Source organism: Mercenaria mercenaria, chromosome 5 (genome assembly GCF_021730395.1).
Source record: "Mercenaria mercenaria strain notata chromosome 5, MADL_Memer_1, whole genome shotgun sequence".
In the NCBI taxonomy this organism is placed as follows: Eukaryota; Metazoa; Mollusca; class Bivalvia; order Venerida; family Veneridae; genus Mercenaria; species Mercenaria mercenaria.
The window spans coordinates 97,683,168-97,699,901 of record NC_069365.1 but is presented as its reverse complement, the minus strand read 5'-3'; positions in this window follow the sequence as shown (position 1 = coordinate 97,699,901).

Sequence of the window (16,734 nt, the reverse complement as noted above, 5' to 3'; positions counted from 1 at the left end):
ACTGAGTGTGTCTTCTTTTGACGTTTGATTTCAAAGTTGTATTCATTACTTACTTGTTTATATGACTCAAACTGATCTGTTTTACCATAACGCCTCCATGTACGCTCGGACTTAAAAATTGGCGTCCAATATCACTTGTTTCTATATATCAATATGTTTCTTGCAAAAAAGCTTCTGCGTCCATAGCATCACGTCTTAAAACAGTGTTACTTAAATAAATCAGCGAAGGCCAAAACGGTTTTGTACCAGTCTGGTTTATAGGGGATAATATTAGGCTTATATATGACATAATGTTCTATGCGCAAAAATATCAGATTTCGGGAATGCTTTTGCTAATAGATTTTGTCACAGCTTTTGATTCTTTGTCATGGTCATTCATGTATAAAGTTTTTAAATACTTCAACTTCGGGGAAAACTTATCAAATGGATAAAGTTATTTTTTAAAGATATTAAATCATGTGTCATTGTTTATGGTCACCTCTTTGACTGGTTTAACATACACTGATGTTGTCATTAAAGCGACTCACCCACACACCGTGGTGTGAGAATTTATAAAATCAAACTTTTACCTGTATTGACCTTTATGTGGCATATTTAATATTCTAACAATGTATTTTTCATCGAAACATGTCCCAAATTGTTGACTTTCTGAAGCAGAATTATTATCAAATTCATATCTTGCGGATTTGAACATGCACCCGCCCCTAAATAACTTGACCGGAACAATATGACAGCCATACTGATTTCAACTCCGACAATGTTTATTGACTTTCTGATACTCTTATAAAAATATAATCTCAATGAAATAAACTCTTATCTGCGTACAAATCATCCTCTTGAATAAATCAAAACATGCTTTTTTCCCCCAATTCATTAAACATTTGACTCAGACAACTACATGTCCAAAGCCCTTAAAATTTCACTTCCAGTTCCAGACTCAGTCAGAGATACTTTAAATTATGAGTTTAATCACTAAATCTACACTGGTCCAAGAAAAAATAACAACAGAAACATATCTGCTACTAATTTTTAAAGTTAGCTGATTTTCATAATGTGTGCCCCCGCCCCGAACAATCTGAAAATACTTACTGCGGTCCTGATAAAAATAGATGCATTAATTATAGGCATAAATCAAGAATAAGTAAATTGTCAAGTGTATTGTACAGCTTTCCAAGAATTGATCTAATGGCATGTAAACATTGTGATGTCACGATGAACGTCCACAGTGACATCGTTAAGCGATATTGTTTGTGTGATAAATCACAGACACTTGGGGTTCGGACACCTACCCATCCCATGCTCCTCCTGGTTAAGTTGAGCGAATTTCTTTTAGCTTTTTACCATGTATTGAGCATAGGTGACGATCATAAAACGCATTTTTGTAACATTTCAGCGTGTTTAAAAAAACTGTACTTTTTACCATCAATGCATCCGCGCAGTCTGGTCCGGATCCATGCTGTTCGCTTTCAAAGCCTATAGTAATTAAAGAAACCATTAGCGAACAGTATGGATCCTGACCAAACTGCGCAGATGCGCAGGCTGGTCTGGATCGATGCTGGTCGCAAAGTGAATATGTTGGTTTTCTCATGGCGCGGCTCGTTTACTGCCCACATGATGAAAGTGCCATACAATACTTTCGTGTCTCTTTCTATATTTATATCAATGTTTACAAAATAAAGCCGATGTTTACAAAATAAAGCGTTGTAACGGTTTATAAAAATGCATGAGAAATACTGCAAAAACTCGAATGTTCACGTAAAACCGATGTTTACAAAATAAAGCGTTGTAACGGTTTATAAAAGTACATGAGAAATAAAGCAAACACTTGAATGTTCACGTAAAACTGGAAACTAGAAACTTATCAACCATTTAGCTACATGCAAATATATGAAATAGTGGTCTTATTTTGACTTTCGGTGATATTTTAAAAAAAAATACAATTCACAATGTGTGGGTTAGTCGCTTTAAGAAACACAATGAAAGTTTTGAAATTTTATGCAGATATTTCTGGGCTAAATATAAATATGATAAACAAAGGCAATTTGGATTGGTTGTATGAAACATAGTAATATTACCACTACTGAATGCACATACCATTAAACATGGTTTAAAACCCTGTAAAATATCCACTGAAATAGGAAAACCCGTTAATTAACCCCATTAATTTGCATCACTTTATTTAACAGGTTTCACAATATTAATGGGTTACATGTTAAAATACCATTAAAACACGCATTTTTGACCATGAATCATGCCATTAAAAATTTAGTTTGGGAGCTAAAAAAGTTAAAGGCTTTGACAAAATAGTTTTTAATTTAACAGGATTATTCATGGCCCTTAAATTTGATTTAATGCCCATTAAATGTTCAGGTTCTGTACAATTTCAATTAAGAGTAAACGTAATGGCCCTTAACAGCAATGTGATGCCCATTAAATCCTACATTCTGTAAAATGTGATTCGTATATTTTCTTTTCTTGGTTTTTGGCTTTCACTCCCATTGAATGCTTTTAATTCCAGTCCCATATTGTTCTAAAATGGACTTTAATCACAGTAAATACATACTACACACACAGCGTCTATAATACATCATGATGTTATATTTAGTTGCATTAAAGTTGTTTCCCCTTGATGCAGTTACGCCATTTTTTTTCGAATGTTTGCCAAATTGTGTTCCTACAAAAATCGGATTTATTTCAATGAAAGTCGGATGAAAACATATTAATTCATTTGATAACATCAATGTACATTACTTTGGTAAGGGTAAATATGTATTGATGCATGGCACTTTTTCTGTTTTTTGTTTTTTCTGTCCAAATAATCAGCATTGGTATAAGAAAATGGGTGGGGTAAGGAATTTACATTATAAAATGTGTTCAGACCAGTTTAGATTTTCAAATTTTCTAATCCTTTAGTAGAAACTAATGTTTATAGAGAAGTGAACAATACACATGATTGTGAAGATTTTCAGTCTAATTTAAATTCATTTGCTTGATTGGGGATTGGGGAAGCTACTTGTGATGCAATCCCTCAAACATTTGCTCTTAGCTGTTTAGGTGCATGCACCTGAGCACAAAGTACTGAAGTAGAGCTAAATTGTGATTGCCCATTGTGCGCTGACATTGTCATCAACAGTTGCTTTTAGAATACACCCGATGTCTAATGTCTGTATCAATAAAAACTTGGTCAGAATGTTTGTCAATATTATAATGTTGAATGGTTAAAACTACCCACATGGTCACTTGATCTATTAAACCGGTACATGTAAACCCTTCTCAGTACAACACAATACAATACAATATCCATTTATTTTCTCATTTCATATGAACATATGACAGAATAAGGATACAATATGACAAATGTTTGTACGAGGCTGTTACATGTGTTTACATTACAAAATAATGAGAGAAAAAAAACATATATTCTTCTAGCATTTTACAAAACAGTACATATGTATAGATATTATTACATGTGTAGTAATACGTAGTTTAAATCAATACGGCAAATATCAATATGAAGTTGATTACCTTAAGATGTCTAATTCTGATGGCAAATTTTCATGGCCCTTAATTTCATATACCATTAAGATATTACGAACCCATTAAAACTGATTCTGACATATTTAATGAGACCATTAATCATTTTTTAAATAATCAACGGCCATTAAGAGAGTATTGAAAATATTAACGGCCCCATTAGTTCTTACTAATTAATGTAGAATTAAGGGGTACCTTTTTAATAGCACATTAATTTCATGCCAATTAAAAATTTTCATGGAGTTTTAAGGAGCCTGTTAACTTATTTTAATGGTTTATTTTAAGCAGGTTTTCGTGGCCATAAGAGTCATTTTAACAGGTATATTTTACCAGGTTTTTAATATACTGATTTCATGACTTTTTAATGTATGGCATTAAAACTATGGTCATGAAAATCCCATTAAATAGTAAGAATAATGGGTAAATTTTAATGGTGACCTGTTAAAATTCTGTTAAAAACGTTTGAAAAAATTAAGGCCAATTTCATGACCCCTTTAATGGCATGTGCATCCAGTAGTGTACTCTAGGTCCAGACTTCGGTATCAAGTGGGAAAGTAATAATTATAAAGTATTAGGTGTTACCTTTACCACCAATTTAAATTAAATTGTAGAAATAAACTTTGCCTCTTAAATTGAAAAAAAAAAATCCTATTGACGCAATGGACAAAAAGAATTATTACACCGATTGGAAAAATAGTAGTGATAAAAGCTCTGACATTATCCAAGATCAATCACTTGGCTGTAAGTCTACCAAATCCTAATTTAATCACCATTAAACAAATACAAGGCCTTTTTTACAAGTTTTCATGAAACGGTGTACCGGACAAAATTAAAAAAGAATAATATAATACAAGATTATAGTAAAGGTGATTTAAGAATAATTGATGTTTAAAAGTTTATGAATTCATTGAAAATAACATGGTTAAGAAGACATGAAAAGAAGAATACGAAATATTTTACATTGGTTAAAGACATGCGCCCCATTATATCTTATTTTACAATATATGGTAGTGATTATATAAAACAGAGGCTAACCACAGTAGACAATCTTTTTTGGAAAGATATGTTAAGTGGTTTTGTTCTCCTTTCAAATTGAAAGGATCCTAAAAATGGGAAGAATTTCTCTCCATGCCAATATGGTTCATCAATAAATTTGAAATAGAGGGGACCAGTTTCTGTTACAAACATTATTTTATTGCAGGAATATTATTTGTAAATGACCTTATGAATAAGAATGGTAACTTCTACACATATGAGAATCTTTTAGAAATATATGATATTCAAACTAATTTCCTTCAATATCAGAATATACTACATTTACTGAGAGCCAAGCTGGACAGATTGCATTTTACACACCTAGCTACAATCCCAATCCGACCATTATTGTTAAGGCTAATAAAAAGTAGCGAAAAGGGTTGTCGTAAAATATATGACACAATATTAAAAACTGAAACAGCACAAACTTCCAAAAGTAAATAGATTGCAGACCTGAACTTGAATAATAATGTTGACTTGAAAAATACTTACAAACTGCCATTGAAAATAACTAAGGACTCAAAACTCCAGTGTTTTTCCAATTCAGAATCAACCATAGAATTCTTGGTACAAACTATTTATTTAAAAAATGGGATTTAAACCAGACGACTTATGTTCGTTCTGTAAGCAACAGCTAGAAACTTCAGTTCATTTATTCTGGAATTGTAACACAACACAATTGTTTTGGTAAAGTGTCACAAATTGGATTTTAAGAAAACATAACATTATAAAATCAGATAAAAAACAAAAGTCATTTTAGGAAATAGAATTACCCAAACTGCCTTAAATAAAATAAAAATGACAGCTAGATATCATATTTATCAATGAAAAATGATTTTTTTCTGACCCAGATATTCAGGTTATAAAACAGATTTCAATGCTTTTTAACATCGAAAAAGTTCAAGCAAAGCAATCAATGTCAATGAATAAATTTAATAAAATATGGGGCGGTCATGCAGTATTATTTGGAGATGACAACTAACATAAAAAAAGGCATATTTATAATAACATTGTTGTTTAAACTTTTTCCTATTATCAAACACCATTACCCCTTTGTAATGTTGACCTTTGAAACACTAACCAAAGACTACCTATGTACCTCTATATACTATAATTTAACATACATTTTAGGTAATAGTGACTTAATACTTTACTTGCTAAAAGCACATTTACAATTTATTTCTAACATTGGAAAGAGCCTTAATATATTAGTATTTTCTATCAGAGTATCAGAGCAAGGGAAAGAAACCCTTTAAACACATTACTGAAAATGCCTATGAGTAAATTCCCTTGTTCATATGATGTGATCTCTTGTCTCGTTTCGAATTTCGAGCAAGGCACACAATTATTATTCTGTTCTGAAACTAAGAATAAAAAATTTCTAAGACTATTTTATATCTATATTTAGAAAAGTTTCGGATAGAAGTATGCAAATAGATTTGTAAAATGGATATAAATGCAAGATACTCTCGTTATTATACTCAGCTCGGTCATTTGTTCACCGTTGTTGTCAGAGTCGCATAAGCGTTTTTGTTTATTCTAAGCTTTATTTTATATTGAATAGAATGATCAAAATTTCTTGCTCACAAGTATATATAGTGCTATATATATTGTTTTCGTTTATATAATCGTGCACATTTACAGGTATCCATTAGTTAAAAAGAAAAATATTAAGGGACTCGTCCCATTGATAAAAGCTAGAAAGCTTGCTTGTATATTGTAAGTGTGGTTGAAAAATAAAATGATATATATAAAAAAATTATAGCCTTTTTATACAATTTAAGTTTTATTATTCTCAGGGGTAAAACGCTATAAAAACATGATTACCATATATATGTCGAGACGGCAAGTTGACCAAACTTAATCTTTTATCAAAAGAAAGTATTTTATGTGTCACACATATCCTTTCAAGCTTACCTGCCATTAAATTGATCTATCACCCTTAAATAAAGTGTTTTCAAACAATGCAGACATAAAACAATACTGCTTAGACTATAAATGCGTATTAATTACGAGTAGTTATTGATAGCAAGACAGAACAATACTTTTATTTAATGGTTCATTAGCATAATTTGTATATCAAATGTAATACTATATCCATATACTACAGCAAATGTTAAACAATATCTTTTAATCGGCGAAACTATGTATAAGATAGACACATTTCATGAGTTTGTTTAACATTTGTCATATTTCGCATTTGTAAGTCCAGAAGTTTATAATGTCAACCCAAAAGTTTATTTACTTGAATTTTTTCACATTTTAAATTTAAAAAAAATAAACTTAAATTTCTTAGGTTTCGACAGATAACTACATTCTATACTTTCTAATGAACTTGTTTCTAAATGGTTTAATTCAACCTTTGTTTGTTAAAAATCAGACAGATATTCTGCTCAAATGTAAACTACAGTACCTTATAATGTGCAATAAATTTAGGACTTGCTGCATATATTTCATCTCTTGTTTTGATATCAAAAGGTGGATCGTACTTTTATTACAAACATAACATGATTTATAGGTCTATGGTTGAAATAATAGTATAGAAAATGTTGTATTTATATTAATTTTACAACTATCACCTTAAGTATTCATGAACGCAACATTGATTGGAAGAAACTAACTATAAGTTCTGATCATTTAGAAAATGTTCAGAGTAAAAAAAATAAGAAAAATAAAACTATTACCTGTTGCAAATTAGTTTTCCAATATGAAATTCATGCGACACGGTACAAACAAATGTCATTTTAGCTATTGATCCAAATGTAAACAAGATACTATCGGGAATAATTTCGATTGTTACGTCTGTAGGTAAAATTACTCCTCTTTGGTGAAGGGAGATCTCTACTAGTTTGAAGAATTACAAGACACAAAACTCAATTCCAATTACATTTTACGTAACATTAAAGAAGGAAATGTGAAAACTCCACAAGTCTCTCAAAACGACAAAATGAAAATGTTTCAGACTCGATTTGATTTAATTCTGTTCATGGACGGTAATGGGAATGCAAACTACCGTCCATGCCCTTCGCTTTGCTCGCAAGGAAATTGTTACTTATAGGGCGGGGACTTTATTGACAGAATCCACCATGATTTTCTAAACAGTTAGAATCAGTCAATATTCATAATCCTGAAACATATTTTTAATTTTTTTGCACGCGCTTCCTGGTCAAACTATTAAATAGTGGAAGCTTGCGATACATTTTCATGCAGCCTTCTAACATACCTGTTAATACCAATATTCAGGCTCCAAATATTACCTAGATTTTATACAGCCAAAAATTCTGAACGAGTCTCTTGAACATCAGGTACATTGTAGACATGTGACCTCCACAGTGTAAATAAGATAATTTTATGACTTGATTCTCTTACCTAGCGTTCTTGTTCAAACTTTCTAGTGTGGTAAACATTCTAAGTTATTATGAAAATAAAGTACAAAACACGGCCTTTAACGGTGATTGAGTGATTTTACTGTAACATTACTTACGCAGCAAAATTGCGTGATTTTTACAGCAGCATCACTTACACCACAAAATTAAATGAGTTTACTGTAGTATTACTTACACCACAAAATTAAGTGAGTTTACTGTAGTATTACTTACACCACAAAATTAATTGATTTTACTGTAGCATTACTTACGGCACAAAGTTGCGTGATTTTACTGTTACATTACTTTTTACATACTCGTTTTTATTCCCCGTTAAGTTAAACTGGTACCGGAAACGTCAATATTTTTCCATACACTGACGCCTGAATTTCATATTGGGTGCGTGACGTAATTCAGTGTATGTTGTTGCACTATTTTTTCTATTTAGTTCAGTATCGACAATCCTATTCAGGCTATTGAATATATTTATGATATTTACATAATATTTATACGTGTAGATATGTATGTAATAAAAAGGTTACTATCTTTGCATCGGAAAATATGCACGAGTTCTTCAGCGGAAGAATATTGCGCTCCTAAAGTCGCGCAAAATTTCCGCTGAAAAACTCGTGCATATTTTCCGATACAGAGCTAATAAGCTATAATTACAACACACATTGAGTGATTTTACTGTAAAATTACTTACGCAACAAGATTGCGTGATTTCACAGTAGCATTACTTACACCATAAAGTTAAGTGATTTTACTTAACATTACTCACGCCACAAAATTGAGAGATTTTACTGTAGCATTCCTTACATCACAAAATTAAGTGATTTTACTTAACATTACTTACGCCACAAAATTGAGAGATTTTACAGTAGCATTACTCACGCCACAAAATTGAGTGATTTTACTGAAGCATTACTTACAACACAAAATTAAGTGATTTTACTGTAGCATTACTTACCCCACACAATTGAATGATTGTACCGTAGCATCACTTACAACACACATTGAGTAATGTAACTGCAAACAATACTTACACCACAAAGTTGAGTGATTTTACTGAAGCATTACTTATACAACAAAATTAAGTTATTTTACTGTAGCATTACTTACAACACAAAATTGAGTTTTTTTACTGTAGCATTACTTCGCCACAAAATTGACTAATTTTACTGTAGCATTACTTACATCACATTTTTGCGAGATTTTACAGTAGCTTTACTTACGCCACGAAATTGAGTGATTTTATTGTAGCATTACTTACGCCACAAAATTGAGTGATTTTATTGTTGCGTTATTTACGCTACAAAATTGAGTGATTTTACTTACGCCACAAAATTGAGTGATTTTACTTACTCCATAAAATTGAGTGTTTTTGCTGTAGCATAACTTCGCCAAAAATTGACTGATTTTATTGATGCATTACTTACGCCATAAAATTGAGTGTTTTTACTGTAGCATAACTCCGCCACAAAATTGAGTGATTTTACTGTAGCATTACTTACGCCACAAAATTAAGTGATTTTACTGTAGCATTACTTACGCCACAAAATTGAGTGATTTTACCGTAGCATTACTTACACCACAACATTTAGTTATTTTACTGTAGCATTACTTACAACCCAAAATTGAGTGATTTTATTGTAGCATTACTTACGCCACAAAATTGAGTGATTTTACTGTAGCATTACTTACGCCACAAAATTTAGTTATCTTACTGTAGCATTACTAACAACACAAAATAAAGTGACTTTATGGTATATAGCATTACTAACGCCATAAAATTAAGTGATTTTACCGTAGCATTACTTACGCCACAAAATTAAGTGATTTTTCTTTAACATTACTTACACCACAAAATTGAGTGATTTTATTGTAGCATTACTTACGCCACAAAATTGAGTGATTTTACTGTAGCATTACTTACGCCACAAAATTTAGTTATCTTACTGTAGCATTACTAACAACACAAAATAAAGTGACTTTATGGTATATAGCATTACTAACGCCATTCAATTAAGTGATTTTACCGTAGCTTTACTTACGCCACAAAATTAAGTGATTTTTCTTTAACATTACTTACACCACAAAATTAAGTGATTTTACTGTAACATTACTTACAACACACATTGAGTGATTTTACTGTAAAATTACTTACACCACAAAGTTCAGTGCTTTTACTGTAGCATTACTTACGCTACAAAATTGAGAGATTTTACTGTAACATTACTTACGCCACAAAATTAAGTGATTTTACTGTAACATTACTTAAAACACACATTGAGTGATTTTACTGTAAAATTACTAACACCATAAAATTGAATGATTTTACTGTAGCATTATTTCGTCACAAAATTGAGTGATTTTATTGTAGCTTTACTTACGCCATAAAATTTAGTTGTTTTACTGTAGCATTACTTACGCCATAAAATTAAATGATTTTACTGTAGCATTACTTCGCCACAAAATTGAGTGATTTTACTGTAGCTTTACTCACGCCGCAAAATTGAATGATTTTACAGTAGCATTACTTACGCCACAAAATTAAGTGATTTTACTGTAACATTACTTACGCCCCAAAATTAAGTGATTTTACTGTAGCATTACTTACGCCACAAAATTTAGTGATATTACTGTAGCATTACTTACGCCACAAAATTAAGTGATTTTACTGTAGCATTACTTACAACACAAAATTAAGTGATTTTACTGTAGCATTACTTCGCCACAAAATTGAATGATTTTAGTGTAGCATTACTTACGCCATAAAATTGAGTGATTTTACTGTAGCATTACTTACGCCACGAAATTGAGTGATTTTAAAAGTAGCATTACTTACGCCACAAAATTGCGTGATTTTACAGCAGCATTACTTACACCACTAAATTGGGTGGTTTTACGGCAACAAAATTGAAACTGAACAAGATATTAAAATGAATTGTGAGGATCACTCTCTTGTGCAGCTGTGTTCCTTCTGCAGTATTCACCTTTAATACTTATTTCGAATTCTTGTTAATCATCTTTTTTATGTCTTAAAGATGTCACTTAAAATGATATTGGTCTAAATATTTCTAAATGTAGGGATAACGCATGCTTTTTCGTGTTAAAACATCTGCAGAATCCCGATGGATTTGTTGGTACCAGAGCCCGGTAGGGCTCCCGAGGGATACTGAAGATCTTATACATGTAACACGAAAAGAACACAAGCTAACGCTATTCTAGCATAAATCGCGTATTATATAAAACAAGTAAGTAAATACTTATATAAAACAAGTAAGTAAATAATTCGCTGATTGAAGCAGACGAGGCAAAATACCTTGATGTGACCTTTGACAACGGCTCACCTGGAAGCCCCACATTAGTCAAGCAGAAGGGAAGGCCAGTAGGAAGCTTGCCATGATGCGCAAACTTGCTGAAACAACGTGGGGAGCAAATGAGCAAATACTCAAGACAGTATATCAGGGAACAGTGAGACCCCATTTAGAGTATTGCTCAACTGCCTGGTTCACTACTGCCAAAACTAACCAACAGACTTTAGACAAGGTTCAGAACCAAGCACTGCGGATCATGACATGTGCTACAAAGTCTACAACAATCTCCTTCATGGAGAAGCAGGCACACAGCCGTTACAAGACAGAAGACATGCAAAGGTTCTGCTTCAAGCAGAGAAGTTCAGGTCTTTTCAAGACCATCCCATGAAAGTCAAGCTAGATGGCTACACAAAAACATAGCAGCTTCGTACATGAGGCAAAGAAACTCAACCGAGAGTTCAAAACTGAGATGAGCATACCAACGACTCCCCTAGGTAGTGAAGAAATTATAAACCCACTAGCGAATGATCTGTCCTCAGTGACTGTGAGACTTGCTGTTCCTCGTCTTGACCGCGGGAAGCAAGAGGATGAAGGCATTCTGAAGAGCCTCACACTTGCTATGATCAATAAAGACTATCCTCCAGAATCATTGACTCATGTCTATACAGACGGATCAGCCACATGCGCCGTCAAAGATGGAGGATGCAGAAGTTTTTATTCAATACCCATCTGGCAAGAGAGAAACACTAAATGCAGCCACAGGAAAACACTGCAGCAATTATAAGGCAGAGACTGGAGCTCTCGTGAAGGCCGTCTAAATGGTTGAAGACTCGGCAGAAGAAGCGTTTTTTTCACAGATGCACTGTCTGTCATGGAAGCTCTGATCAACAATAAAGCTCCGCACCTAGCCAGGAGAATGCAGAGCCTGAGTATAACCTGCAAAGTAGCACTTCAGTGGATTCCATCCCATTGTGGACTTGCAGGCAATGAAGATGCAGACAAACTGGTTAAGCTAGGAGCTCGGTCAGAACAACCAACAGAACCTGTGAGTTACAAGGAGAAAGTCACCATCATCAAGGCACTAACGAGACCACAGATGGAGGAAGATGCTTTTCATCTCCTTGATCGGTCTGAACAAATGATGGTGGTCAGGATCCGCTGAGGGCACAACAAGCTCAAAGCTCATATATACAAGAAATACAGACTGGCATCATCGTCAGCTTGTCCATGTAGTGGAGAAGATCAGACTGCGGAGCATATACTTCAGAGATGTAAAAGGCATAACCAGGAGCGAGCTGCGACTTGGCCGATAGATACCTCAATCAACCAGAAACTGTATGAAGGCATTGAGGATCTGCGGCAAAATACAAGTTTTATCGAGGCTACCGGTCTGACAGTGTACCCGCGAACGACTAGAAGAAGAAGAAGTCCCTCAACGTCATTCCATTTCCATGAAATGCGCGGTAGAGTCTACGTTGTTTTTTTCTTTTTTTTTTCACGTTTGACGTCATTTCCTTTTGAGTTACCGTGTTAGAGCTGTAATACGTTTGCGCTTTGCCATGGAACGCGCATATATAAAAAGGTCCTATAACAGCATGTGAGCGCGAGAATCCCTCTTTTAACACACATTTTCTCTCCTGTTAAAACACCCCCAAAAAGTGACAGTAACAGCTAGAATATTTATTTAAGAAGCAGTTCAAGTGACGGTGATAAAATAGCAAATAAACGGCATCAACTATAGGGCATTTGTTTTACAAACCAGAGATATCTGTGTTGTTGTGTTTTTCAGTCATTTTGTTCTGATGTCGTGATATTTGTAGGCAAAGCAAGGGATGTAATAACGTTGACCAAGGGAGTTAATCATAATGTTTGTTGTAGCTGATAGATTTGTTACTTTTAAGTATACAAGTTTATAGCTAGTCCAGAGCAATTAGACAATTTTAAAACTAAATGTTAAAAGTTGTTTTATAAATGTTATATGTGGCCGAGTGTTTATAGGTTGTTTTGTAAATGTTATATGTGGCCGAGTGTGTAAGTGTGTTGACTTCTAGGCATACAGCTGCTAAATAGGAAAATGGCGCAAAATATAGCAGCCTCTTAATAGCGGCTTCAAAAATACTCAGTTTATTTCGCCCTGTAGAGCTATTTTCCTTATATTTTTTTTATTCTTTTGCTAAAATATCATGATAGATCTATGCTTGACACGAATGTAGCATTTATATATATTTTTTCTTGCATCAAACAGGACTCCCACGTTTGAAATATTAAAATGCAGACAACAATCAATAAAGATTTATCACAATAAAATTAAGATAAGAAAAAACATTGGCTTATCCTTTTCCTAAAAGATTTTGAAATCATAAAAAGGTTGTTTGAACGTCTGTTCGTGCTGCCGATTATTCATGAACATTTCTCTTAATTTATTCCAATAAGCGGTAATGTCATGATAAACTTTTACGTTAGATACTATCAAATGCGGTTAAACGGTCCTTTCATCATCACAATATGTCAAACATATTCTTTGGCATTTAACATGATGGATATGTATGTTAGTCAATTTTATACTTCTGCTCAAATAAACGTAATTCTTTATAGCTAGGTAACCAGAATTTTTTTTTTTTAAAAAAAGCTCTTGTGAAACTCTAACATGTATTCAGCGCTTTGTGAACAAAAATAAGTGTGAACTATCAGTTGTTATCATTTCAAATAATCATGATCTATTTAAAAACCACTTACCGAATCTGTTTTTAAATGATATCCGACTTAACTCCCTGAGGCCGATATCGTAATATATCTGCTGCGCCGAGATATGAATTACCACCTAACGTCGAAGAACATTTTCTGATCTTATCACAATCTCAAGCGCATGCAGTCAATTGAAATCATGCAGGGAATCATTGGTGATTAAAATAAATTAAAATAAACTTACAAAATCTTCGGAGTTTCAAAAAATATTTTTATATCCTATTTCATCCGTAACTTATATCCAAATAGAAAAATATTTTCACTTCGAAGTATTCACAATTTTAACGAACCTACTGCGTTGAAAATATTTGAAAGTTTCTGGTTCGCTTACTTTTTCACATGTAAAGACATTGAAATTCATTAAATAGAAATACAATATTTACAAAGACTATTTACAAAATCATACTTAAAATTTACACCCGTTTTTGTGTGAATATCGATCATGGTTAATTTTGATGTATATATGTATACACAAACGTTTTGTGACACGCGATGAGACAGTTAAGTTGTAATATATACATGTAACCTTTGAAAGATTATTAAATTTACAATCATATGTTTATGTAGTCACGTTGTTTTTGTATTTTATAAAATATGTTTTGTTGTGTTCATGTTTTTCAGTTTGTATCGTATTCGATGTAAGTGTACGAATATTTCTGCCTTCCAAAACTTAACATTTTCCGACCATTCATTTAACTGATAAGGGAATTTTGTCGTCTGAATCATCATCGGGCGGAACTGATATGTCACAAGCTGCACGATAATGAATATTTTCTTTATTTTAAGAAAGATTTTTGGCAGACGACATTATTTTACTCCTTTGAAATACAGTATGAACGAAACACAATGGATTTCGTCTTTACATGGCCGCATAATTGCAAACACTTATTTTAACAAGGGAACTAATTAGATCTAACACTAATTATAACATCTAAGAAATAATACCCAGTATGCAAAATAATTTTGCTTTTGCCATGATTATCAAAAATTAACAAGTACAGGTCACAATCAGCATGATCTCGGTGCCGCGACTATACTCGTCAATCGCCGTCCTGGAGAGTCCTGATAACGCCCGTATAGTCGGATATCGACGCTACGGGGGTTGAAAATATAACGCCTATAGTCGCATTTCGGCCCAAGGGAGTTAAAAATCTATTGTACGGTGGATGTCAACTTGTATTTTTTAATTTTAATTTTGGTTTTTATAATACACCCGAAACTAATATCTTTAAACAAACATCATCTAAAAGTACGAGATTCTGTTTGATAAAGCATCTTAAATTGTTTGTATTATTTCTATTGTGTAAATAGCCTAATCAGAAAGAATGGGGGCAAGGTCGAACCTACTGTTTCGTTTCAATTTTCATGTACACAAAATAACATTGACGACTGATAAAAATCCTTGTTATAATCGTAATCTTAAAACTCTTAACGTTTTAGAATAAAATATTAAAACAAAAACTACAAACTATTATCTTTCAATTTAAATAAAACAAAAATTACCTGTTTTCAAATAAACATGTCTGCCCACTGGCACCAGACCAGAAAGAAAATGCCTCTGTACACGTTATACCCTACCCCTAGGTATTCTATAAGAACCATGGTCATGAACGGGAAAATATACTGAACCATTTCAATCGCGCATTTCATACCTAAAACACGCAGTTCGGTAAATGTGTACTATGGATATTAAACAAGTGGTAATTTATCTACCATTGTGTACCGGTCACATTTCTTCAATACTTCTTATCTTAGAAAAACAACGCTTAGCTTATAGTTTTTTAAACGTTACACAAAAAACTTGCTTGAATCTTCCCTGGTGAAGTTCCGGTCTAGATTACAAAATCAGTCTGATTGGCTGATGTGAAAATCATTCTGATTGGCTGATGTGAAAATGTATGTCAGTCGTCATTTTACAACACGTGTACGATAAAATGTGTATATGCAGGAAAATGTTCAAAATGAACAGAACAGATGTATACCAATGTATGATTTCAAATTCAAAATTATATCCAAGATGAATTTCATTCATCATTTCGAGTTTTATCGTAAAACTGTGAATTTTTTGCATTCAGTTTTTGTTTGTTATCATTTCGCTTATATGTGCACACTGCCGTGACCTCTAGACCGTATATTCATTAGGGGAGTTCACGCAAGTTTTTTCGAACGACGAAAGCATAAAATATGTGGAGCATCTCTGCAATATGGAATATTGAGATAATGTAACTGGTGCACGATGGAAGATAAATTATCGCTTGTTCATTATACTAGGTACCCATTCACCGAAATGCACGTTTTAGATGAGAAATGAACTATTGAATTGGATTAGTGCACTTTCCCGTTCATGACCACGGTTCTTATAGAATACCTAGGGGTAGGGTATAACATGTACAGAGGCATTTTCTTTCTAGTCTGGTGCCAGTGTGTCTGCCTGACTAAAATCGTTTGTAAGTCACGTGACGCAGTACAAGTGCAGTAATTATGGCGCGTCATTTAAAATACTTATCTAAAAGTATATATTTTTACTTTTTCAAAAAAGCCAGATTGTGACTGTTTTACAGTAATTATAGAGAAAGAGTTAAAATGTCCCAAGACTGGTTTAATATCGGGAAATATCGGAAGGCTTTGAATTAGAAAGGTTTATTGTTCACGACGCCGTTATCAACTTACAGTAGCATGTGCGCATCGAAGCTGCCTACCCCTCCCCCTAAAGCATGACAAGCTTATGATTTATG